The 24,588-nt window shown below is 46.3% G+C and overlaps 2 long non-coding RNA genes across 2 annotated transcripts in view; one reads left to right on the top strand and one right to left on the bottom strand.

The window, feature by feature from the left end:
- LOC125645371 (uncharacterized) overlaps nt 1–24,588 on the bottom strand; it is a 277,583-nt gene that overhangs the window by 4,389 nt on the left and 248,606 nt on the right. The gene's annotated exons all lie outside the window — the stretch shown is intronic.
- The window catches only part of LOC125645372 (uncharacterized), a 59,322-nt gene continuing 48,808 nt past the window's right edge, over nt 14,075–24,588 (top strand). Inside the window, exon 1 of the long non-coding RNA XR_007359290.2 lies at nt 14,075–14,192. This is a non-coding gene — a long non-coding RNA (uncharacterized LOC125645372). The remainder of the gene's footprint in view (nt 14,193–24,588) is intronic.

Below are 24,588 nucleotides of genomic sequence, written 5' to 3'. Positions count from 1 at the left end.
AGGACCAACTCTTTAGAGAAAGAGCACACTAGGTAGAGAGAGAATGGGGCATGATCAGCGGGAGAGAGAGATGCCAAAGACTACTGCTGGAGGGTCCAACGCTAGGAGAGCTGTCCAGCCAAATCCAGGAAATGAGCTTTATTTTTTCTATTTTATGCTATATGATATCATGAATTTATTTGGAAAAGCACATTTTTGCTGAAGTCTGAGTCATTTCCCATGAAAAGCAAAGTGCTCTTGTTGGAGAATTGCTGGGGTTTGTGAAATAGGAGAACAATCTGAAAAGTTTCAGAATATTTTTGAGCACAGGAGACCTTTTCCCCCACATTTCTCCCATCCGAAGGGGCAATAATTCCCAATGCATATGGTGAGGAACTGTGAAAGGAAACAATTAAAGCTTGGGCTGCTGATACATATTGGGCACTGTCACATGATTTATAATAATACATATAAAGTCCCATAGGATGAGGAAATAGCATTATTAAATGTTGGACCAGTCAGTAGCTGTTGCACTAGGACTTAATGCAAAACTGGGAAATAAATTCTGACAAAAATCCTGTTAGTTACAACCTGATTGCCATGAAGAACCCATGGGGTTGAAGTTTCAAAAACAACCTCTAATTTTGCAGTCTCACAACTGCAGATTTGTGCCTGTAAACATTTGTGAGGTCATATGATAGAATTCTTGTAGCTGCATTTGTGTGGCTAATTAGGACATATCATTTCATATGAAAATGGTTTTTGCAGGCAAAAAACCCAGGTCTTTGCATAGTCAGTTGCATTTATTGTGCATACAAATTAAGCACTTAGTTGCACCTGCAGTTTTGAATGCAAATTTGCACATGCACAGGTCTTAAACATTCCCTATGATTTGTACATACAAACAATGTTTTCTCGCTAAATCATGCATTGTAATTTGTAGCTCATAGAGCAAGCTTGCATATTATATTCACTGGCCTGCTTTCATTATATTCAGCTGCAACGCATGAAACCTGCAGGCCTGTATCCGGTAATATATTAGCTGAAGCATAAATTAACATAAGTGTGGTTAAGTAGGCCGTGACCCTTGGCATAGATTAACAGTTACCTTTAGATTTTGAGAACTAAGAAGAGTTTGCTCAATGGTTGGAGTTAGACTGTTCCAGTAAGTGCTACCACAAGGGACATGGAAGTAATAACTGCTAATATGCTTAAGCAAGGGGTGACGGGTATGATCATGAGCTGAAATGGTAGTTACACATATTAATATACTCACCTGTAGAAGAAGGGCACCTCAATATTAGTAGGATGAGGAAATAAAAATAAGGGAAAGGGGGAAAACCCCTATATTAGGTATAGTGGCCTGGGACAAGAACCTGTCTACCCTCAAAGTGATAACTGGGAATTCTTAATAAAATTAATACATGATCTATAGATCAGACTACAAATTTGATTCTAGGGCCAAATGTTCAGAAGAGTCTCAAACCAAAACTCTGATTTTTATACCCACAATTTTGGAGACCAAATGGAAAGGCTGAACCAAAGATCCATTAAAAATTTAATCTACAGATTTTATATGTCACTATCTGAACTCTTTCTCAAACTCTGTTAGTGCATAACGAGCTGGCAGTTATATTTCCCAAACTTATTTTATGTATATAGACTGTAAAAAATGGCTGGAAAGACTAAATGTCACATTTCCAAATCTGTCAGCTTTTTAGAAGAACCTTGTACTTTATATTAAATGTGCACTTCAGTTTTCTTTAAGAAGTTACTTCAGTATATTTGAGGATGTGGGTCAGTCCAGGGATTGGAAATGGAATGTAGAACCTTTCCCTTCTGGGACATGGATTCAAATCTAGCTCAGGTCACTAGTAACTGAAAGATGTCACTGTCTGGTGGTTGCTGAATGGCCTGTCTAATTATTGTAGCAGTTATTAGTGTTATAATACCAGTCAGCACAGTACCTGGGTGTTGTCTTATGTGAAATGGTATTCTCAGTCCACTTCTCAGTGGAAAAGTATCCACATAACCAAAACCACTATCATACTTGACACTAATTGGCACCGTTATTAAAACAATCTCAGGGGAGAGACCGAAACACTGTTGAGACAGGTGCATGAAGTCATATTGCCAAAAGTTGAGACAGGATCCCCCCACCCCACCCCCAAAATCAGATTGGATTAAAGATCTAGAGATTTTTTTTAAAAACACACGATAAATGTTAGGTTCTTTTTCTTTGCCTTCTTGTATTTGAGCCTTAGGGTGCTGTGATGGGGTGTTTACCCCACACAATTGCTGAAAAGGTTAATGTGATACCTGGTGTCACCTGAAGGGTGGCCAGGCCAAATTAAAGTTGAAGTCCAGCTGGGGAGGAGCTGGATAGCTTTTGTAAAGAGAGGAAACCCAGAGCAGAAGAGGCAGGGAAAGAACTCTGCAGTCCCTCTCTAAGGGTATGGCTACATTTAAACCACTACAGCAGCACAGCTGCAGGGCTTCAGTGAAGATACCACCTACGCCGACAGGAGGGATTCTCTCATCAAGAAGCAGTAGCTAGGTCGACAGAAGTATTCTTCTATTGACCTAGCACGGTCTACACTAGGGCTTAGGTCAGTATAGCTACTTCTCTTAGGGGTGTGGACTTTTCACACCCCTGAGAGACACAGCTATGCCATGTAAGTTCCCAGTGTAGACCAGCCCTGAGTAGTAGGATTAGGTGCTGGAACTAGCGGTGCTGGGTCCCCCTGCCTTGAAGTGGTTTCCATAATATGCTGGGTTTACAGATTGGTTCAACGGCTCTCAGCACCTGCGCTATAAAAATTGTTCCAGCATCCCTGGCAGTAGGTAGTGGAACATGGAGAAATACAGAGAAGCCTCTGGGGTGGAGGATGCCCTGGTGCTGTGCCTGGACAAAAGAACAGGATCTGGCCCTCTAGGGAAGAAATCCAGGAAGGCATTCAATCAAAAAGGGACAACAGAAGGGAGTTTATACCTGGGGAAGGGCCCTGAGGGGAGAGGGCAGTAGCAATGAAGGTGATTCCTGGAGTAGGCTTGAGGGAGGGCCAGCCAACAGGCAGATGGCTGTAGGGGTAAATGGGGTAGAGGATGCGGAATAGAGGCCAGACTCCCGGGAATTCTTGAGAGTCAGAGTTCTGCAAGAGAACAGAGACTTGGGGGAGGACCCATTACAGATTAAAAGTTAAACCCAAGGGAGCTTTTGTCGTGGATTGTATTCTGCTTTTGAGTTTGGTTGAAAGACTCCAGGGAGAAGCCCTGACTAGCCTGACAGAAGAGTGGAATGGAAGAGGACCCCAGGAGGGTAAGAAGCTGTGTCAATGACCAGTGTCAAATGGGACACTATCCACGTGGGATGTTTATATCCTGTAAAGGAAAAGACTTTACAGTGACGTGGCCAGAGGGCTGAGTCACAAGAAGAGAGGCCACTGCAGAGCCGGCGTGTCTGTCAGCAGGGGTGATAGAAAAGGAAAGAGCTGCTATGCCATGACCAGCCAGGAAGGGGTATGCCACCAGTGAGTCCACACGTCCACAGGTGCACATGAGTAACATTGTCAAGCTTTTCTCTAGCACCATGAGGGCTACAAACTTCCTTTTTTAAAAGAAGTTGAAATTCTCACATAAGTATTAGTTTTCAGGAGCTGGGTTTTAAGTAAAATATCAGATATTGCAAGAATCTTGATCAAATCACATCTGTGTTTGTACAGCATCTAGCACAATGGGGTCCTGGGCCATGACTAAGGCTCTTACCAAATAGTAAATCCTAACAGTAAGAGTTGGTGACACTGCTGAAGGCTCAACTGTTATCTCATTCCTATAGGCTGCCCCTCCAGGTCAGGGCTGATGTATATGATCTGGGTAGCGCAGAGCCACTTGCCCTCCTGATGCCCACGTTGTGGATAACTAGAGGCCTTCAGTCTGCAGTAGGATCAATCTGGTGCCATTCATCAGACCTGAATTCACCCCAATACAATATACAATAAAACTTCTTTAGGAAAGTCAGCAGTGGGCTTCTAATTCTTTTCTTGTTTAGCATTTTATATTACTTCATGGCAGCAAGTGACAGTGTATATGTGTCAGACATGATCCACTGTACCACGAGCCGGTAATAAGCCTGGGCTACCTTAACTGCTAAAGAATGACTCTGCTGTCTCTGCATAGATTTCAGTTTCAGCAGAATATGTTTTTCCACTCTGCTGACAGCTTTTCCCACCCACGTATTGTAAAGTGGCTGTGTGCCACAATGAGATATCTCAAGAGTTTCGATTTTAATGGGTGGTGTAAATGTTGTTTGCGCAAAGTTGCATGTGGGGCCCCCACAAGTCTGATCTGCGCTTGTCAGGAGGGTTTGAAAATCCCATTTTGAGGATGGGGCGCAGGGTTATTCTAAGCTGTCGTCACATCTTTTTTTCATGACAGTGAAGGCCACTCAATACTGCACTGTGTCCACCTGTCTACTGCAAGGGTATTCTGCAATCACACTGAAATGCCCCCAAAGCAGTTGACATTGTTTTTATTGTGGAACTATTTTATTCATTCACATATGTAGCATGTAGTGCTCCCTTCTTACAGCTCTCAGTGTAAGGTATTACAAAGCAATCCTGATGTAGAAATGGGTGCAGAAAGACTCACAGAGAATGTAATCTAATAGAATATAGTGGTTTCCTCACCTGTCGGACACAATGCAATATTCAGTGAGTTATTGTATCCAGTTGAAGATGAGATTGTCTGGTGTGTGCTTGCACTATTTCAGTGCACAGAGCTACTGCTACTGCTTGCTAACACATACAACCTGCTTTGTGCAAATGCACAGTTAATTTGTCAGTCCTTTATGCAAGATTATAATCCATACTGTAGTCTCTGACTATTCCAGATCAGAGCGAAAAATTCATTTTGCTCTGAATCAGCCATGGAAATCCAAAGAAGGATTAGGCTCTTAAGGAAATGAACAAGCCAGAGTTGTGTTTTGTGTTACATTTACACAGACAAACACGACACTGAAGTTCAGTGTTTTGCTCTGTTGTGAGAACTGTGCTATGCCACAAATGCTGAAGCAGCAAAGTCCTTTGCTGGAGTATCAGGCGCCTCACCACACCATTTGACCGGAGAAGAGCCTAAATCTGAATAAGTCATGCTGGTAAGTTTAGTAACCAATAACCACTCTGTAACAGATTGCTATTGTAGAGCAGGCAAGGACATTGCTTCTCTTGACTCAATGTCAACTAAGGAAGCAGTAATTTATTTCTGATGGTGACAGCCGCTACACGGCTTTCTTTGTTATTTGGATGTGGGGGGTTTGTTTTTTTGGCTTTTATGAAGTTATTGCCAAAGCAAGATATGATACAAAATAAGAGCACAGATCAGGCATGAAAGCAGCGCTGCCCTCTGGGTGCTCTCTGAGAGGAAAGAAACTAAGCCACTGAAATTCAACCACCTCCATCTAAGCCAGGGCCCACAAATCTCCATGGCCTGTGTTGGGACCAGAAGCTGACAGATCTAAGAGAATCAACCCTCAGCCAGTGGAGCAAGCTCAGTCTTCATGGTGCACTCAGGCTGAAAGCTAGCTTGCAAGGAGTCCAGGAAATCAGTGCCTTCAGCAGCCTTGCACCCACAACAGCAGCTCTGAATTTGGTCCTGCATGTTGATCGTATTTTTTGCTTCTGTTACAACTGGGCAACATATTTTCTTATGGTTTTATTAGCTGGGGTTGAGAAGAGGGGAAAAGCAACCATTTTCTACAGTTCTGAGCCCAAACCAGGCAAAGCTCAGCAGTTTGGGCTGCTTTTGGGGATTTGTGAACCCAAAAGTGAAATTCAGTGGCTGAGAAACCCATGGGAACCAAAAGAATCAAGAGGTTTGCATGGATCCCCTGTAGGCTAGAGCTGCTGAGTCTAACACAGCAATAGCAAAAAACAAAGACCCAGATAAAGGTATTTAGGTGCCTAACTCCCATTGAAATCATTGATCCAATGGGAGTTAAGGGGCTAAATACTTTTCATGATCTGGGCCAAAGTGTCGCTGAAAAAAATTCTGTTGAGAGACAAGCATGGGCATTTCCATCCAATATCTAATTCACTAGCTACAAGGAGTTCCAGACAGCAGATGCTTGTCCTGGGTACTTCAGAACATTAGGTTTGTTTTCCATTTAATCCATTTTGAAAGTGTCGCCTTACTTCAAATTGCTGAGTCTTCAAACTCCCCAAATGTTATTTTAGTCAAATCACCCTATCTCATTGACCAGAACATTCAAATCTGAGTGCCAAAAGTTACGTTCCTAAATCCATTTTCAGACTCCCAAATGTCAGTGGCTGAACACCCACAAATCTCACTGAAGCCAATGGGAGCTACATGTGCTCGGCACCTCTGACAATTAAGCCACTTTTGTTTAGAGGCCTAAATATGGATTTAGGTGCTTAACTTTAGGCACTGAGGTTTGCAGGTTTTGCAAACCTTTTATTTATAGGTTGCTCCAAGCCACAAAGCCAGATTGAGAACCATGTTTTTTCAAGTGAGGGAGGTTCAGAGCAGAGGTGGGATTCCAGTCCAGACCCATTTGTGTCTGGTGTGAGATGATACTTTACAATGTTGTAATGAGGTCAAAATGAGCTGAGCTGTTATTTAGTATACAGGGCAGCTTGCTACTGGATTTACAATAGCACCAATGGCATTGTGGTGCGGGCCCACACTCAGAAGGAGCCCTGGGGCCCGGATCGTAGCCCCGTCCCCACTCAATCTCTTCCCCCTGAGGCCCCGCCGGCCACTCACTCCTCTCTGCCCCCTACCCCCTGTGCAAGTGGTGGGCGGGGCCTCAGGGGGAAGAGGCCACGTGAGGGTGGGGCCTCAGGGCAGAGCTTGGAGCAGGGCCACAGTCCTGGCATTGTGGCAGCTTTATAAAGCTGGTCTTACAGGTTAGTGCTGGCTTTTTTAATGTGGCTGTCCTCACAAAGAATGGCCCCAAATGTATGAGAACCAGGTGATTGGGCCAGATTCTGCTGCCACTGTACCAAAGTGGAAGTTTTGCCATTGACTTGGAAAGGGAGCACGAGGGATCCCATAACAAAGAGCAGAAAACAATAGCATGTCTATCCTTTTCACCAACTTCCTGCCTATGCTACTTCTCTACAAACGATTAGCACAAGGCATATTTTACATGGCTACCATCTTCTGCTATTTCTATTTGTAGCAAGTTGCTAGACTGTCACGTCCAGACCAATCCAAAAACCTTCTGAAACTCCCCTGCACTAGCAGCCATGTGAAAGCAGATCTCTGCAGTGGTTGCGTGGCACCAACAGCAAGGATTTAACTTTAGCCTTTTGAGACCCACAAAACCTGAGAATGGAAATGTCAGCTGCCAACAGGAGGAGCTTGCAGCAATTGTATTGCACTGCGTGTTCCCTGAGACAAGCGTTCACGGAAAATATACTACGTGGTTCTCCTGGCCATTCGTCTGAAACTTGCACTTTTATTGCTTTGTTGATAGTTTATTTTCCTGTTATTATTGTTGTAAGGCAGCATCTAAGGCCATAAAGAGCAATGCATCTTCAAAATGAAGGAACAGAATTTATTCAGTGCTCTTAACGGATGTTTTACTACAGAGTGAAAAATGTCAAGTCAATTTTTCTCCCCTTCGTTGCAGGGAGGAAAAAAAGCAACTTTTAAAAATGCCCATTCCAATCAGAAGATAAAAAGGAGTGACAACAGCTTCCCCTGGAGCTTGCTCACTCACTAGCCAAAAAGATCTATAAATCTTCAGCCAAGCAACAGCTTCTTACACAAAAGAGTGTCGGTGAAATGAAAGACTCTTGTACTACTAGTGAAAATTACAGCATAGTATCAGATGTGGCACTACTAAGTGATGCCTTTAGTCGGCTGAAGGCCCAAACCACCTGCTTGGCTCTGTGTGTTGCTGCCCTCCATGCCTGCACGTGGTGGAAGATCAGCCAGAATCTCCAAAGCAGCTCTGATACACATTTTCAGGTTTGATAAAAAGCCCTGTGTGTTGTTCTGCGGGGGAGACAGGCCCTTCACAGGTAGCGTGTGCGAGCTCATGAGCATTGCTATCCAATTTGGCAAGTTTTTTCCCTCTATTGATTAAAATTAAATTATTGCAATTTGCAAGATTTTAGGATTACTCCTTTGAGAACCCTGGGCTTGATGCTAAGAGATGCCAAGCAGCTGCAACTGACCCAACTGCAGTGGGAGTTGCAGGTGCTCAGAACGTCTCAGGGGTTCCATGCCAATCTCCAATATTAGCACTGCCAATTTAGGGTCAGCCTCTGCTAGCCGCACTCAGGTTGAATGTACTTTGTTCCATAAGCAGGTCCACTGATTTCAGTGAATTCACAGGGTAAGGTACAGCTTGGTGTGCAGGTGGCAGAATCTGATCCATATGTGTAACATATAGCACAGTGACCAGACCTTTGTTGTGTAACCTTTATAGAGCAATTTTTATAGGGATCAATACTGCGAGGTGCTGAGTGCCCTCAACTTCCATGAGAATAGGCTCTGACCTGGCCTATCGTGCTGTCGGGGGACAAGGGCGCTGCCAGTGTACCAGTTCTGCTGCTGTCAGTGGGCCTGCTGATGACAAAGCCAGACTGCTGGTTTTGTTGCCGTCAGTATCTTTACAGTTCTATTCAACTGGGACAGTGACAGCAAACAGACGCTAGTCCTCTGCCATTCTTCCTGGGCAGACTCCCAAGTTCCTGCACTGGTCAGACATCTCAATGCCATTAGCATTCCCATGCTTGTTGGGACTGCTGAGCATAAACAGGAATGTGGGGGGGCAGCAACAGAGCTTTAGAATGAAACCAAAGGTAGTAAAATGTGGAAATGCGTTCGTGCTTTAATCCTCCTCTTGCTTTTATCATCAGTTGCAGAAAACAGGAGCTGATAATGACAAAGTGGGAGAGGAGAGAGGAAATGAAGCATCAAAGCGCCAACCTTTGGTGGAGGCAGCAGGAGTTATATGACAGGAGACGTGCACAGGAGACAATTGTATCCTGTCTGGGACTAGCCTGTGTGGTAGTCAACAATTTACCCTCTGTTTCCTTTATGGGTATGCAGTACAGTACAGGGGCCTGATGCAAAGTCCACAGAAGCCGCACTGAATGGGAAAGACTCCCCTTGACTGCAGTGGGTTTGGATCAGGGCCCTGGAGATTTGTTGAAAGACCAGAGGAGAATGAGGCCATATTTCAGAAAACTTTTCCTGTCTGAAGTTCATTTAGGGACAGCCCCTCCCCTGGGTGCGACATCGGAGTCAGCTCACTCATTTGTCACTCTGTTTTCCCTCATAGAGTTAACTCAACGGCTTCACCAGATACCCAGCGCTATTTGCTCTTACCCAAATCCCCTGAAGTCAGAGGGAATGGAGACAGCAGTGGACCAAGCTGAGCAGCCAAGAAAAGTAAATTATCCTTGGGTCACGTGGAGTGGCCACAGACAGCAAAGATGCTGATGAATCAGCGGTTCCACAGTCCTCTGCCCATTCAGAGAAAAATGTCTGTAAGCAAACATGAAGCTGAACAGAGCCAGGCTGCTCCCTTAGCATTGCTGAGGGGTCCCTCCTAGGCGCCACTGTGTACACAATGCTCATGGGACTCCTCCCACTGGGCTCAAACTGAGAACTGCTTGGGCCAGACTGTAGCTTTTAGCTCCTGACCTGCAGTGAGTGCAGCATGGAGTAAAACTGCTCCTTTGCTGTGACCCTCCCCATTCCTTCTACCCCCGAGCTGCAGGGATGCAGGCAGCAGTCCTTGAACTTCCCTGAGAGCAGGGACTGCAATGTCCTTGTGCTTTGTGTGAGGCCCTCAGAGTTCCTTGGGCCCTCCTCCCTGGCTTCACACAGCTGCGTGAGGGGTAGAGATAATGTAGTCCTTAAAAAGGCGACTCTCCTTCCCATCTTGATCAAACTAATTGCATGGTAGGGCTGCATGCTCCCATGTAGCTCACAATATGGCAAGCCCCACAACCACCAGACACGAGTCAGAACCATAGAAGGGGCCTAGCCTCCACGTGATGTCACAGGATAGAGCGCAATGAATCTGCCAGCTCACAGAGGGGTTTGGGTAATAAAATAGACTGCGAATGGCAAAAGCAGAGACTGTTGTTCTATTGCTTTCCTTCGGTTTCTGTCATTGGCTTGTTCCAAAAAAATGGATAGAGTCAGGGCAGGAGCCATTTCTGTGCAATGACACCATCATCCCCCGGCACAAAATAGTCCCAAACCACGGTGCGTTCGGGCTTCCCGAGGCAGCAGTAACCTGGCCTCAGGCGGCAGCGTGCATTGTTGGAAGTTTAGTGGAGCCAATGGACAGGGCAACCATTATTATTTTAAATGATTTTTATTGTTATTGATGTTGTGGCACCAATGTGTTATTTGTCTAGACGCAGCAGTAGGCGCAGGGGTGCTGGACAGGAAAGAAGGCAGTGGGCCTGTGCTACGAGGGGGTCTGCCCCTTTAAGGCCTGGGGCTGGGCAGCCCCATTCAGTTAGCTTCACCCTGCCACACCTGGCCAGTGTGTGGGACTTAATAGGAAGAAAGCCCAGCAGTTGGGGGTGTCAGGGAAAGAGTGTGGAGTGACTGGTTCCCCTGGGGGCAAGCCTGGCTGAGGGCAGGAAGTTAGTGTGACTGGTCAGAGCTCTCTGTAGAGAGCTAGCTGAGGAGGAGATCCTAGGGGGGCGGGGAAGGGCAGGGCAGGGCAGGGCAGGGTGTCTGTCCATTACAGACCTGTGTGGCTGCTCGTTCTCTTTTAGCAAACGCCTGGGGAAGGAGCCTGCGCAAGCCCATGGCCAGTGGGCTGCGAGAAGGCCAGGATTTACCTGGAAATATTGTAGTCCCCTGGAGCTAATGGGCAGCGAAAAGGCCTGCTTCTGTGCTCTAGTGAGAGGGCTGCTGTGGCCAAAGGGGAGAAGGACTGTCGTGTGTCTGGATACAGGGGTGGAAGAACCCTAAGTGCAAAGCTTGTGGGTGTTGGCACCCTGGAAGAGACGGGACCAAATGTGACTTTGCTGGAGGGCTTAGTCACTGAAGCAGCCCAGAAGGTTTTGGAGGCTGGATGAAGTAATAGAAGATGGAGGGGAAACTGAGGCAAAGCTGCTGCAATGTTCCCCTATGTTGTGAGCATGTGCTCTGGGACAGTGAGTATAGTACAGCCTGTCCCACAGGGTTACAGCAAGAAGGCAGTGCTCTTGTCCACAGGACCTACAACCAAGCATACCATGTATAGCCAAAGGAGCGGAGATGGGATGCCAGAGAAGCATGATGATGGAGATCTACTGTGTGGTCTGTGCCTTGTTAGTTGTATTCATGGGCAGCCAGTGCTGGAACAAGGCAGTCTGGAGCTTCAGACATGCCATGGTGTGAGGGTTCCCTGTGAATCCGCAGCGGAGGGTGACAGCAGGGGGCAAGGCAGGGGTGGCAGTCAAAGGAGTCCCCGTACCTAGCTCAGCAGCTGGGGTGTTTCTGTTTGGATCCAGGCCTACTACACTGCTCTTCTGCCACACACACAGGGCCCTCTCGTGGGGTGGTGTTCACAGCCCCCCCCCCCCCCACTTTAGTTGCAGTTAGTGCTGCATGGAGGTGCATTGGGTCATTCATCCCTTGCAGAGCTGTTACTTCAGGCTTAGGGAGGCCCGAGGGCATCAAGGGCCCTCTGTTCACATTTTTGAATGTCTCTTTGCTAGAAGCTTACTCAGAAAAAAATAGAACTGCTCTTGCAGTGAAATCTCACGCCTCTGGGAGAGCCTAGGCCTCAGTCCCGCTCTGTGCGAGGGTCTCTCTACGTACAGCATTGACTTCCGCCGTGCTGCTGCATAGCCCTGTAGGCATGACTGGTTGGTTTGGCTGATTATCACCCACCAGCCTGCCTGTCTCCACGGAGACCTGAGCACTGTCCCATCAGCAGCCAGGCTGGATGTGCTGCTTTATACGCACTGGCTCCCACAGCTAGACCACTTGCTTAAGGGATGAATGGGCCTTTTCACAACCCTGGCCGTGGGCAGCTGTGATAGAGTGGTTTTGAGTGCTTCCGAGGGGATAAATAAACACTGCTGCTGGTCTGCCATCATGTGAAACTGACGTTATTTGCAGCTTAGTCATTGTCTCTTATGCACTGGCATCATGTAACTCATGACCTATGCGCATAGCCACATGGCTTTTCCCTAGGCCACTGTTGATGTGAATGGCCAGTAGCTTCAACAGTGATTTACACCAGCTGAGAATCTGGCCTCATTGTCTAAAGAGCCCCAGGACACCATGTTGCTGGACCATGTTATACACCCATCAGGCTCTCACAAGCAAAGGGTTTTGCTCCTACTGCTGCCTGGATTTAGGCCCCAAGGATACCTCTGCTGTAGAACATGTAAGTGAAAGGAAATAAGGAGCTGAACCCCAGAATGTGTATACAGTGTTTGGGATGTTTTCGTAAGTGACATATATGGGGTGAGACACTAGGCTGGATTTTTCAGATGGGTGCATGGGCCATTAGCAGCAGGGAACCATTAAGACTTAATGGGAATCGCACAACTAAAAACTTTGTGACACTGAGACGTTTCTTCACAGAAATAGCTGGAGTTTGGGATTTAGAGCCAACCACTCCTTGAAGCTTCAGGAAGTTAAAGAAAGCTGGATCCTGCCATCCCTCTGAAAGCAACACCTGACTACCAACCCTGGGGCTGGCCTCTTGTCGAGAAGGGGCTCAGGGTACAGGATACCACAGAGAATCTGAAACTGCAGGAGAGAAGTTGGGATTTATTGTTGACAATCAAGATAGTTTTATGTCCTCCAGTGTTTGAGAACCTATTTCATAGGACAGCATAAATTACCATTTAAATAAAGTTGGCGATTTGGGTTACTCATTGGATCCCAGTCACACTCAGCAGAAGGGGAGGAGGACTCTCAACCAAGCAGGAGTTTCTGAAAATCATAGCATGCTGCTCAGAAATTTCACTAACTCAGATAGTTCACAGCTACTTAGTTAAGCCGAGTCTTTTAAAAACTACAAATATCTTCACTAATCCACTTGGATGAAAGTGGCTATATTCAACTGCAAGGTATTACAATGAGAACTTTTTTGGGGGGGGGAATTTGGGGGGGGGGTCAGTGAGGGGAGAAAGTGTTTCTACTTTGGTTTCAAAGTTCTCACCATATTGATCAATGACCCCCCCCCCCATCACACTAGTATGGGAGAGCCTCACAATCTTTAATGTATTTATCCTCACATCTTTGTGTATAGGGTACTATTATCCTGATGTTATAGAGGGGGAATTGAGGCACAGAGAGGCTATGGGACTTGCCCAAGGTGACTGGGTATGAGGACAGTGAACACTAAGCACAGGCTCTATCTCAGGTTTGAGCCCAAAGCTCCTTCCATCCACACACACATTCATCTGATGTGGGTCTGTAAGTATGCAGCTCCTAGGACTCTGTAAGGGGCGAGGGGCCGCCCTGCTGTGACTCTGGTCCAAACCCTGTCATTTTGCTGTGTGGGCACAAGGCAAACAATAGACCCAAGTCCAAAAGTCTTTGTAGTGCAGTGTGGACACATGAGCACGGTTGTGAGACTTGGGTCCAGCAATTGTAAACCCAGGTTTACATTGCATTGTGGACACTCAGGCATGGGCTTGAAAACATCAAGGCCACAAACCCAGGCCCCACACACCCAGGCTTAGTGTGCAGTGTCGACATTCCTACAGAAGAGTGTGGCAACTTGAGGAATTCAACTCAAGACTCCCAATTCCCAGATTAGTTTTCTAACCACTGGACATCCTTCCTCTAAATACAACATCAGGTTTGGTTTGGGGGAGAAGTGTGTGTCTACAAGGGGAAAGATTTTTTGAATAAATCAAAGAAACAAGAAAAACAAGTCGTTCACCCATTATAGTACATCCAACCCAGAATATACAGTGACATAATCTACCCGCAAGGAATCTGTAATTAATGCAAATAATTACCCTTCACCATGAAGAATCTCAGATGATATTGACTGGTTAATAATCTATGTGAAACTTTCACCTTGTTTACTGAGTGGCTGATGCGTCAGAATGATAATTAGGGAATAGTTAACTGCAGGATAAACCAACCTTCAGCTAAGATGTATGCTACAACCACCCTGACAGATTTCAGCCACCACAAACAGCTGACAGCTGCGAAGCTTTAAAGTGAGGAGAATGAAGGCAGAGACAATAAAGGAGCAGGTAGGAAATGTACCTTAGTGCAGTCAGCTGCAAAGAGGTTCCTTATTTTGTGTTTGCAGTAGTCTGACTCCCCCATGCAGTGTGATTTACCATAAAACCTGACTGAGGGGTTGGTGTCCATAGGACCACAATCAAGGTGTACACAGCTTCTTGACAGACTGTCAGTTCTTCGGCTGTACTGAGAATCAATAACAGCGGGGTTTTCAAAAGTGATGAGGGGCCTCCTGTCCACCAATTTCAATGGGAGCTAGGTGCCTAGGTACGTTTGAAAATCCCATTATAAGTCTAATCCAAAACTCACTGAAGTCAATGGAAAAACTCCCTTTGCCTCTAGTGGTTTTGGCTAGGCTCCTAAAACTCTGTGGTGCAGTTCCCATCTCTCCCATTGACCTCTTGGGCAATTTTGTCCTCAGGCCACAGTTTTCTAACATGGCCAGGCTGGGTGCCCAGACTTTGGGCCTGTTTTTGTTTTTTTTCGAGGTGCTAAGCACCCATCACTCCCATTGACTTCTGCTGGAGCTGTATGAGCTCAGCAACTCTGCAAATCAGACCCCAAACCAACGCCCAACAACTAAGTAACACAAAACCCAAGGGCCACTTCTGCAAATGACCTTAACCTTTCTGTTGTCCACAAGGGCTGTCATTTACTGTAGTTGGGGGGCAAGCTGACTCCCCCCAGACCTGCCCCCACAACTTTTAGGAAGCAGCCTTGGGTGGCACATTTGGCCTGGCCACCCTGCCTTTGCGATAGGGGGCAGCCAGGCCAAATGTGAGGGAATAGCATTGCCACTCCATGTGCCAGATTGCAACACCACTTGCTCGTGATGGAAGGGCAGCCAGACCAAATATGCCACTCTAGGTCTATGAGGAGGAGGGGTGGCAGATTGTATTGAACAGCCCCTGGCACCCCTGTCCCCACCTGCCAACCAGCCAGGAAACAGCAGCAATGAGAGCCTGGGCCAGAGATGGGCACAGAGTGAGCCAGGCCCCAATCCCTGCTAAGGCCAGCCACTAGTTCAATGCCTTCCCCCAGGCCCACTGTCCTCACTGCTCCATGGGATAGGACTGGTCTGCCACCTCCTTGTCCCCCTCTAGGCTGGGACTGGCAAGCTAACCCTCATGAGCAGTCATGGTCTCAGCAGAGAGGCAGAAGTGGGGAAGCTGGCACAACTTCATCCGCCCCCTTCCACGCTCCTGGAATTTTTCTGAGCTAACACCTCTCTTCTCCTGCTCTAAAATGGGGATAACAGTCACTACCTACTTCATGGGGTACTGTGAGGTTTCTTTAATTAATGCTTGCAAAGTGCTTGGAGGCCCTCAGATCTCTAGTGCCATAGGAGTGGTGGTATTATTGCTACTATTACTACTAATAATCTTAAATAATGGCTTTACTGAGTCAGGCAAACCCAACATGCCTAAAACCCTTGGCAGAGATGCACAGAAAACTAACCTGGACGGTGTGAAGAGTACGTGACTCAGTTACCAGAATCTGCTGTTTACAAGTGGCAGGGAAGAGTATATTTGCTCAAATGAAAAAAGGTCAAGGCAGAGCCCCATTGCTGTTGGTTAATCAGTAATCTAAAGTACAACACAGCTTTACTGTAACAAACCAAGCCAGTCACCTTCCACACCGCCGCCGCCATCATTTCAAACTGGGGATTCCAGACGAAAGTAACAATTTTTTAAAAAATCCGTATTCTCAGGTATTGGTATTTTCACCCTCTCCAAAGCCCAATTAAAGGGCTGGAGAGGGTGAAACAAAGCTGGAAGTTGGGGGAGGGGGGGCAGGGGGAAGAACCTTTATTTTTCTCTGTCATTGTTTAACTTAGCCGACCAAAGAATAAAATATAACATAGGACAGTGTTTCTTTCATGGGAAATTCTCTTTTGAAATCAAATTCGGACGCAGTGAGAGTGGATTCCGCACCACAACCGCGTTGTCTGAAGGCACAGCAGTTCTGAATCTGGCCAACGTACAGCCCCCTCCCACTAACTTATTGATGTGTAATTTACAAAGCCATCTACACCACCTCTGAACCTGGTCCATAGGTCGGGACCCTGGTTGGCAGTTAAAATTCAAATGTGAGCATTAGCGAGCACCCTTCTTTCCCATTATTAGATGTGGGGGGGTGGAGGGCGCTCCCCTCCCTCCCCCCCCCGGAAACATGTGCTTCTTAATTGTCTTCTGCCAATGATTGTCTTCGGTCCCCAAGCAGTACTTCAGAAAGGAGCTGGAATGCTCACATTGTGGCCTCTGTGCAAGCTGCAGTTAGTATTCACTGGGAAAGGGTTTCCAGTTAATGATACACCCAAACCTGTTCACAAAAAAAGAACTGCTTGCGCCAGAGGTCCAGCTAGTCACTGCCTGTCATTTGCAACGCTAATGTTCATGCCTTTCAACTACGTTAGAGAGACAAGGTGGGTGAGGTAATATCTTTTATTGGACCAACTTCTGCTGGTGAGAGAGACCAGCTTTTGTCTAGCTCTAAAGCTGGTCTCTCTCACCAACAGAAGCTGGTCCACAAAAAAGATTTAACCTCACCCACCTTGTCGCTCTAATGTCCTGGGACCAGCACAGCTACAGACACTGCACACTTCAATTACACTGGCATCTAAAGTATTGCAGCCCACACAACTAGTCCTCAGAATTTACGCCGAAAGCAAGTGAGGGATGGGAAGTATCAGACAACAGTGTGATAACAGAGACAACAGAGAGCCAAAAAGCAGATATATTACAAGGATCCATCTCCTCCAGTATGCACCTCTGGCCGATTGTGAGTAGTGGCCTGTTTCTCTCATTGACATAAGGCATATAAGGCGGAAGTTACATACACAAACATTTGCAAATACAGCAGTACACAACCCAGGTCCACTCGTGTAGTCACTTTTGAATCAGAAGCCATAGAGGCTACCAAACTACAGGTTTTACCTTTCCCAGGAAAACAATCACCAGAGCCAGTGGTGGAGCATGCAGAAGAAAGCAGTGATGGGGAAGGAAGGAGGCTAACAAGTCATGATCAGCACAGGTGAGCTTAGGGTCAGTCCCAATAAGTGCCCTACATTTTGGATATAGACCTGAAACTGGTCAGAATAACTTAAATATTTGAGGTTCCCCCCAACCCCAAGCTCTGCAACTCTCCCTCATAAGCCTCCAGCTCCATCGCCCTTCCCAAGCTGCCCCAGCTTCTTCCGAGCCTCAAGGTAGGTTAAGGGCTTGCTGGTGAATGGAGGCAAGGATTTCACTATATGGCAGCTCACATAGAATCATAGAATATCACGGTTGGAAGGGACCTCAGGAGGTCATCTAGACCAACCCCCTGCTCAAAGCAGGACCAATCCCCGACTAAATCATCCCAGCCAGGACTTTGTCAAGCTTGACCTTAAAAACTTCTAGGGAAGGAGATTCCACCACCTCCCTAGGTAACGCATTCCAGTGTTTCACCACCCTTATAGTGAAAAAGTTTTTCCTAATATCCAACCTAAATCTCCCCCACTGCAACTTGAGACCATTACTCCTTGTTCTGTCATCTGCTACCACTGAGAACAGTCTAGAGCCATCGTCTTTGGAACCCCCTTTCAGGTAGTTGAAAGCCGCTATCAAATCCCCCCTTGTTCTTCTCTTCTGAAGACTAAACATCCCCAGTTCCCCTCAGCCTCTCCTCATAAATCATGTGTTCCAGTCCCCTAATCATTTTTGTTGCCCTCCGTTGGACTCTTTCCCATTTTTCCACATCCTTCCTGTAGTTTGGGGCCCAAAACTGGACACAGTACTCCAGATGAGGCCTCACCAATGTCGAATAGAGGGGAACAATCACGTCCCTTGATCTGCTGGCAATGCCCCTACTTATACATCCCAAAATGCCATTGGCCTTCTTGGCAACAAGGGCACACTGTTGACTCATATCCAACTTCTCGTCCACTGTAACCCCTAGGTCCTTTTCTGCAGAACTGCTGCCGAGCCATTCGGTCCCTAGTCTGTAGGGGTGCATTGGATTCTTCCGTCCTAAGTGCAGGACTCTGCACTTGTCCTTGTTGAACCTCATCAGATTTCTTTTGGCCCAATCCTCCAATTTGTCTAGGTCCCTCTGTATCCTATCCCTACCCTCCCGCGTATCTACCACTCCTCCCAGTTTAGTGTCATCTGCAAACTTGCTGAGGGTGCAATCCACACCATCCTCCAGATCATTTATGAAGATATTGAACAAAACCGGCCCCCAGTACCGACCCCTGGGGCACTCCACTTGATACTGGCTGCCAACTAGACATGGAGCCATTGATCACTACCCTTTGAGCCCGACAAGCTAGCCAGCTTTCTATCCACCTTATAGTCCATCCAGCCCATACTTCTTTAACTTGCTGGCAAGAATATTGTGGGAGACTGTGTCAAAAGCTTTGCTAAAGTCAAGGAACAACACGTCCACTGCTTTCCCTTCATCCACAGAGCCAGTTATCTCGTCATAGAAGGCAGTTAGATTAGTCAGGCATGACTTGCTCACTTTGGGGTCTGAGCTCCAGAGTGCCCTTTAAATTTCAAAGAGGCCAAGGACAAGGACTCACTGGGCCCTGCTGTACTGGAGTGTACATGTGGGCCATCCAGTTGTCCACAAATGGACGTGGAAGAGCCAACGTTGGCCTTCCAGTTGTCCCTGATGAGGCCACCCCAAAGCTGAAGGTGGGGAGATAGAAGGCTTCTGGCGTCCCTTTAAAAACAATACACCGTGAAGAAAGTGTGCAAGGGCCATTGAGGGCTCATCACACCAGGCCAGGCTAAGAAGGGAAGAAAGCCCATGTAGCTGGACTTTTACAAACCTCAGAAAGTGGCTTCTCTCCCAATTTCTCCTGGACTGCAGAAAAGGAGGGATTCGGAATCCATCACTAACTTACTGTCTGCCTAACTGGCGACATGCTGGTGTCATTGACATGAGGTAGGACCATGGTCAGGGGAAAGCAAGGGTGGCTGGTGCGTTCCTGTCACCTCCAGCTGCACTATTGGCCCCTTAGGACTACTGGCAGCCACTGCAAATTAAAATGGCCCCCAGGCTGGAGTATTTGTGCTGGAGAATTGGCCCAGCACTGCTTATGCAGAGCTAAGGGATTGCCAAGGAGACTGATGCCCACCTTTGCACAGTCCTCTCCTTGCACCAAAGTGTGCTGTGCTGAGGAGCTGGGCCAGCGCGTGCTGGTTTAAACGTCACTGAGAGGAGAAGTGAAATGCATTCCCACATCTCTGGTGCCTGGGTTTGGTGTGCAGTGGGACATGTCAGGGTTACCTGGATGACAAGCTGAGCAGTGAGTGTGCCTCGCTGGCAGCCTTTGCTGAACATAACGCCACATGTGAATGCACATGCTCATTACTGACCATCACAGATATTCAGCCCCCAGCCCCACCTCTGTGCCACCCAAGGCCTGGTGGAAGAAAGGCTATGCCTGAACTCTCCCACAACCGTCTGTCAATTTTCCCCTAAAGTCATCATTGGTTTTCACTGGATGGCACAAGTGATACCATGCACACATCACCACGGATCAGAACACTGCTGTCACATTGCTGAAACCTGCAACCTATTACATCACACGAGTTAGCAATGTCAGTGCGCCTAAAGCTGAAACTTTGCCCCTGGCACGTATGTTGATGTACGAGGGACGACTCAGAAAATGACAGAGAATTCTGTGCATGTGTTTTTCCATAATTATTGTGCTTTGCTGCATCTTAGCATTTACTAGTGTATGAATTCAGAATTGGCTATTGCTTGAGTTTTAATGAAATCCTCGGCAGTTGACTTCCTCATCCATCAGCTTCATAGCCTCAATGGAGGCTATAAGTATGGCAAGCATCTACAGGATCACATTTCAACAGACATGGGCCCGAACTGCAACATTCAGATCGAGCACAGCCCCAAGAGTTAGAGGCCTTCGGATCCCTGGCTGTGATTCAGGCTTATCTCAAGTTCAGTGTATATGGGGACCTCCCTATTTGGAGGCCAAAACTGGAAGTGTTGATCAGCTGTAATTCCCCGTGCCTTCAGGCCTTGGCTACAGAATAGACAGAAGTTACAACTCTGAAACAGCCGATATGTCATTTGATAAACAGGCTTATGCTTGTTTTGACCATAGATATTGTGCATGCGCCCCAGCAGGGTGCAATGATTAGTGTCTGAGGATAAGAGGAACTGGGTATATAATATTCTGGTGAGAGTGAGTTACCGCTGTGCCAAGCCGCAGCAGAGTATATGGCTCTGTTGCAGCACCAACAAACACACTTGAGCTCAGGAAGCCCCATGTGTATTGTTCAAGATGGAAGCTATCACAAGAGCCCAAGTGTGACCTTGTTGCAGAGCAGAAGATAAGAAATATGGACTCAGGTTTGTCTAAGTGCCAAATTCTGGGGGGTTTGCTCATTTTTCACCTTGTTCTTTCTCATTCTCGTTTCATTTTTGAGCTAGTCAAGGGAAAGAGGGAAGAAAGAGTCATCAACTCCTCTCCATAGGGTGGTGAGTGTGTAAATGTCTGTTCTTCCCTCTACTCCCTGCATCGTAGGGCGAGAAGAGAAGGAACCCTTGAGACATTTATGGTGAGTGACTTGGCCTGTGATTTCTGCCTGATAGTGTTTGCTATATGTTTGCGTTCCTTCAGAACTGAGAGTGCCAAGTGGTTCTGAAGGAACGCATAAGGTGTGCATATCGCTATAGTAGAAGTTGAAATGTAACTTGGAAAGGTTACTGAAGACACTAGCAGCTGAATGAAAGTTAGGAACAAATTTTGTACCAAAAGCTGAAAAGCAAAAAGAGGTATTTCATACATTTGATCCAGAGCAGAATTATCTATTTCTGTGATAGGAAAAACAACTTTGTGCAGCAAAGATGGCAAATGGTCACCCTCTGAGACAAACTTTATGAACTTTTATGACTTTGCACCTGTTGGAAGTTTGACATTTCCTCAGAGAAATGGCCCAATTTGTGCACTTTTTGTGGCAAAATAAGAGTTTTCTATTTCTGAAACTGCCTTTCATTTTCCTGAGAAAATACAAATTAAGAACTTGAAATATTTTGGTTTCCTGAGATTCTCCAGGATGATTTTTCACCACTTTTACAAAGACCAAGATTTTTCTTTGGGTAGTTTCAGAGGGTACATATGTCCTGATGAGTGTTAGAGAGGGGACTCAGGGGAAATTAATGTGGTTTTAGGGGTTCTCTGTTTTCTACAGAAAAATTAACAATATACATTTTTCACAGTTGCTTCTTAAATGACCCCTTCCCTAGTTTAGAACATATATTAAGCGGTGCATTAAAAACTCCACATTTTTATGCTCAAAGAGATGTGTGCACAAGTTGGGTAACTGAATAGGTGTAGAGCCCTGCAAATTTGGAGTTATCTGCTTTATATTTGCAGATATCCGTGGACCATGTTTGCAGCTTGTGAATCTGATGCAGATACAAATTTTGTATCTGCCCAGGGCTCTAAAAATGTGATTACTTGTGGGTGAAATAACAAATTTTGTGCCTGCAAATGCCTCTTTGAGAGCAAACTTGGCTACTGTTTGGTGCTTCTTTGAAAAATTGACACTAACTGAAATAATCCTCCTCAAAGACACCTAAAATGGATACTGAGGGCTTTGATGGAATAATGCACGCTACAGGGGTGTGATTTCCTAAAGAACACAAACATGTTGCACATTAATTGGTTGTTATAGACCCTGCTGGTGTGCACGAGGGAACTGTTAGTATGCACCAGCAGTCTACGCAGATCAATTAATATGTGGTATGTTAGTGCACTTTAGAAATCACACCCACATTGAACACATCACCTCACTGTGTAGACATACCCTAATATCGCACCAAGAGTTTTAAAAAATTTCCCTGTCCAGGCAATGTATTTATAAGGATGTTTTTCTAGGCAGCCTCAGTATGAGTGAGGAGTGCTCTACAATGCTGGATGAGTTAACGTGTTGTTATTCTTACCAAGCATGACAACTACTGTCAAAAAATCAAGTGCAACCTGTTCTAATGTAAACTAATTTCAGATTGCCCCTGGCGATCCCAGCAACCTCACCAAGCCAATTTTTTTGCCAATTTCCCTGCCGCCCTTTTTTTTTTTTTTTTTTAAATGAGATGTGTTCTCTGTTTTAAGTCAGGGCATTTCCTCTTCTCCATCTGACAGTACCACCCATTACCTATTCTGAGACATGCTGTGCACCTCCTCCCACGCATTATAATTAGTAGATTGAAGCTTCAGGGAGGTTTTTCCAAGGGAATCAGCTAGTGCAGGATTTAGCCAAAAGCCTATTCAGAAGGGCATCCCCACATAATCACTAAGCAACAGAGCCCTGTACTCTGCAGTGGGTCCCGATTTGTATCTGGGGCAATTCCAGATACAGGTAATTACCTACAAAGCACTGTATGGCCTTGACCCAGGTAGCTCTAAGGTTGTCCTTTCTCCAATGGTTTAACATAGTAGTTTTGGTGAACTAAGCGCTTACTGCCATCTGTTCCTAGGTCTGAGCAAATGGAGACAAATAGAGACGCATTCTCTAGTGAGAGGCCTGGAGCTCTGAACTTTACCCCAGAGCCCAAGTAGGAAGCAACTATGCTTGTAATTTGGAGGTGCTTAGTAGGATAGCTTTGGGTGGGGAGCGTTGGAGGAGCAATAGGCTGGTTAGCTGAACATAGCTCCTAGATGGGTGTGTTTGCTGGGTGTGCTATAAATTACTAGATGCACAACTGCATTAAAAGGAGGTTTTTCTTGTAGCACCTGCACAGGCTGCTAGTGCTCTGCTAAGGCTACAGAGGCATTTGTATGCAAAATAAGATGCCGGGCTAAAACTGAACAGACGTGAGTTCACCCAGACGTTAACTTTGGACTGCTGGGGATGTTTTAAAATTTAAAACTTACAATCACTTTGGCCATTCAGGGCCAACTTTTTGGCTCCATTAACACAAACACAACTCTTGCAGATGGAAGGCCTGATGCCGGCCTCATTCTGCCTGCTTTGTGCTGTTCTGGCAGCATGACGCAAGCAGAAAGCCAGTTTAGCAGGCCACTTGGGGCTCCAACTCGAACCAGGACTTGAATTGGCTCCTGCTCTCCCAAGCGTTGGAGGGCAGTAAAGGTGGTGTGAAGGCTCCTTACCCCTTAGCTCATCACGGGTGAGTACTGAGCCATAGTATCCCTTTGTACACAGTGAAGACTGCCTGTGCAATGCACATGGGTATGTGAGCACACAAGCTAACTCCCTGAGATACGTATACAAATGCAGCTTTCTGCTAGAGATGGGCCATAGGCTCCTGTTTGGCCCTGGATGTAAAGTAGCAGACCAGAAGCCAGTGTGTGACGTAAAGACTGAATTAGGGTTTGGGTTTAGATGCCAACCATTCCAAAGCTCATGAGCTATTTTCACAAGATTTTAGGCCAAAGTGGTAGATTCATTAGAGAGCATCTAAACGCACTCGATTTCTACCATTTTAGTCTGAAATCTCACAAGTATGACTGGTCTTGTGAGACTTTGAGCATAGCCAAACTGGAACCATAAAATTGGACCTTTCCAATAATGGATCTGACCCAAAGGGGAAGGTTTGGATCCGAGGAGTCATATCAGAAATGCCCACAGTCCTTTCGAGGGGCATTTTTCTATGCACAAAATGGCGGCCTATTTTGTGGGTGTATGAAAGGAGGTCAGCTGCAACTCTGACCATGAAAAATAAAACCTTGAAGAGAAAAAAAAAACTCACCCTCTTTACTAGCCTGCACTTGTATTGCACCAAATTCTCTCATATTGAAAAAAAAGTAGGAAGTGGGAAGTCATTGGCTGGCGATAGCATCTGGATAATTGCTTCCATTATTTTTCAATGAAAATTAAATCCAGCCAGGTATCCCACTTTGATCAATAGCTGCCATGTGGACAGCTGCTTTACAAAATAGCTATTATAACATTAGGCTGTGTTGCCTCTCTGTTAATGCTCTGGCTAAGCCATCTCAGCAGGGGAGAGACCACTTGTGAGGGGTTTATGTGAGGCTCCTAGCAATGGATCCTGTGCTGGGGTAGGTGATTTCTGACAGACAGTAGGCAAAGCAGGTCAGAAACAGTATAACCAGAACACGTCTGTGCCCTCCCAGGTTGGAGGTCCCTGCTTCCCAAGCCTAGCCTTCTAGCCTCCCATTTTTGCCAGTTCATGACCCTGGCCTCAAGCCAGCAAGGTCAGTGGGCCAGTAGGGACTTGGGGGCCAGTGACCAAGAGTAGAGGGCAGTAGAGTGCATTGTTGCCAGCCAACTAAGAAGGGACAAACTCTGGCACTGGGAGTGGGGCTAAAGGCTAGGGACTTGGATGGTATTTCATTAATTTGAGAGGAGGGGGGATGGAGAAGGAGCTGGGGCTCCTGCTAGCGGCTGAGGAAAGACAGAAAGG

Source organism: Caretta caretta, chromosome 12, assembly GCF_965140235.1.
Source record: "Caretta caretta isolate rCarCar2 chromosome 12, rCarCar1.hap1, whole genome shotgun sequence".
Classification (NCBI taxonomy): Eukaryota; Metazoa; Chordata; order Testudines; family Cheloniidae; genus Caretta; species Caretta caretta.
The sequence above is the reverse complement of the archived record's forward strand: the minus strand, read 5'-3'. Positions and strand labels throughout refer to the sequence as shown.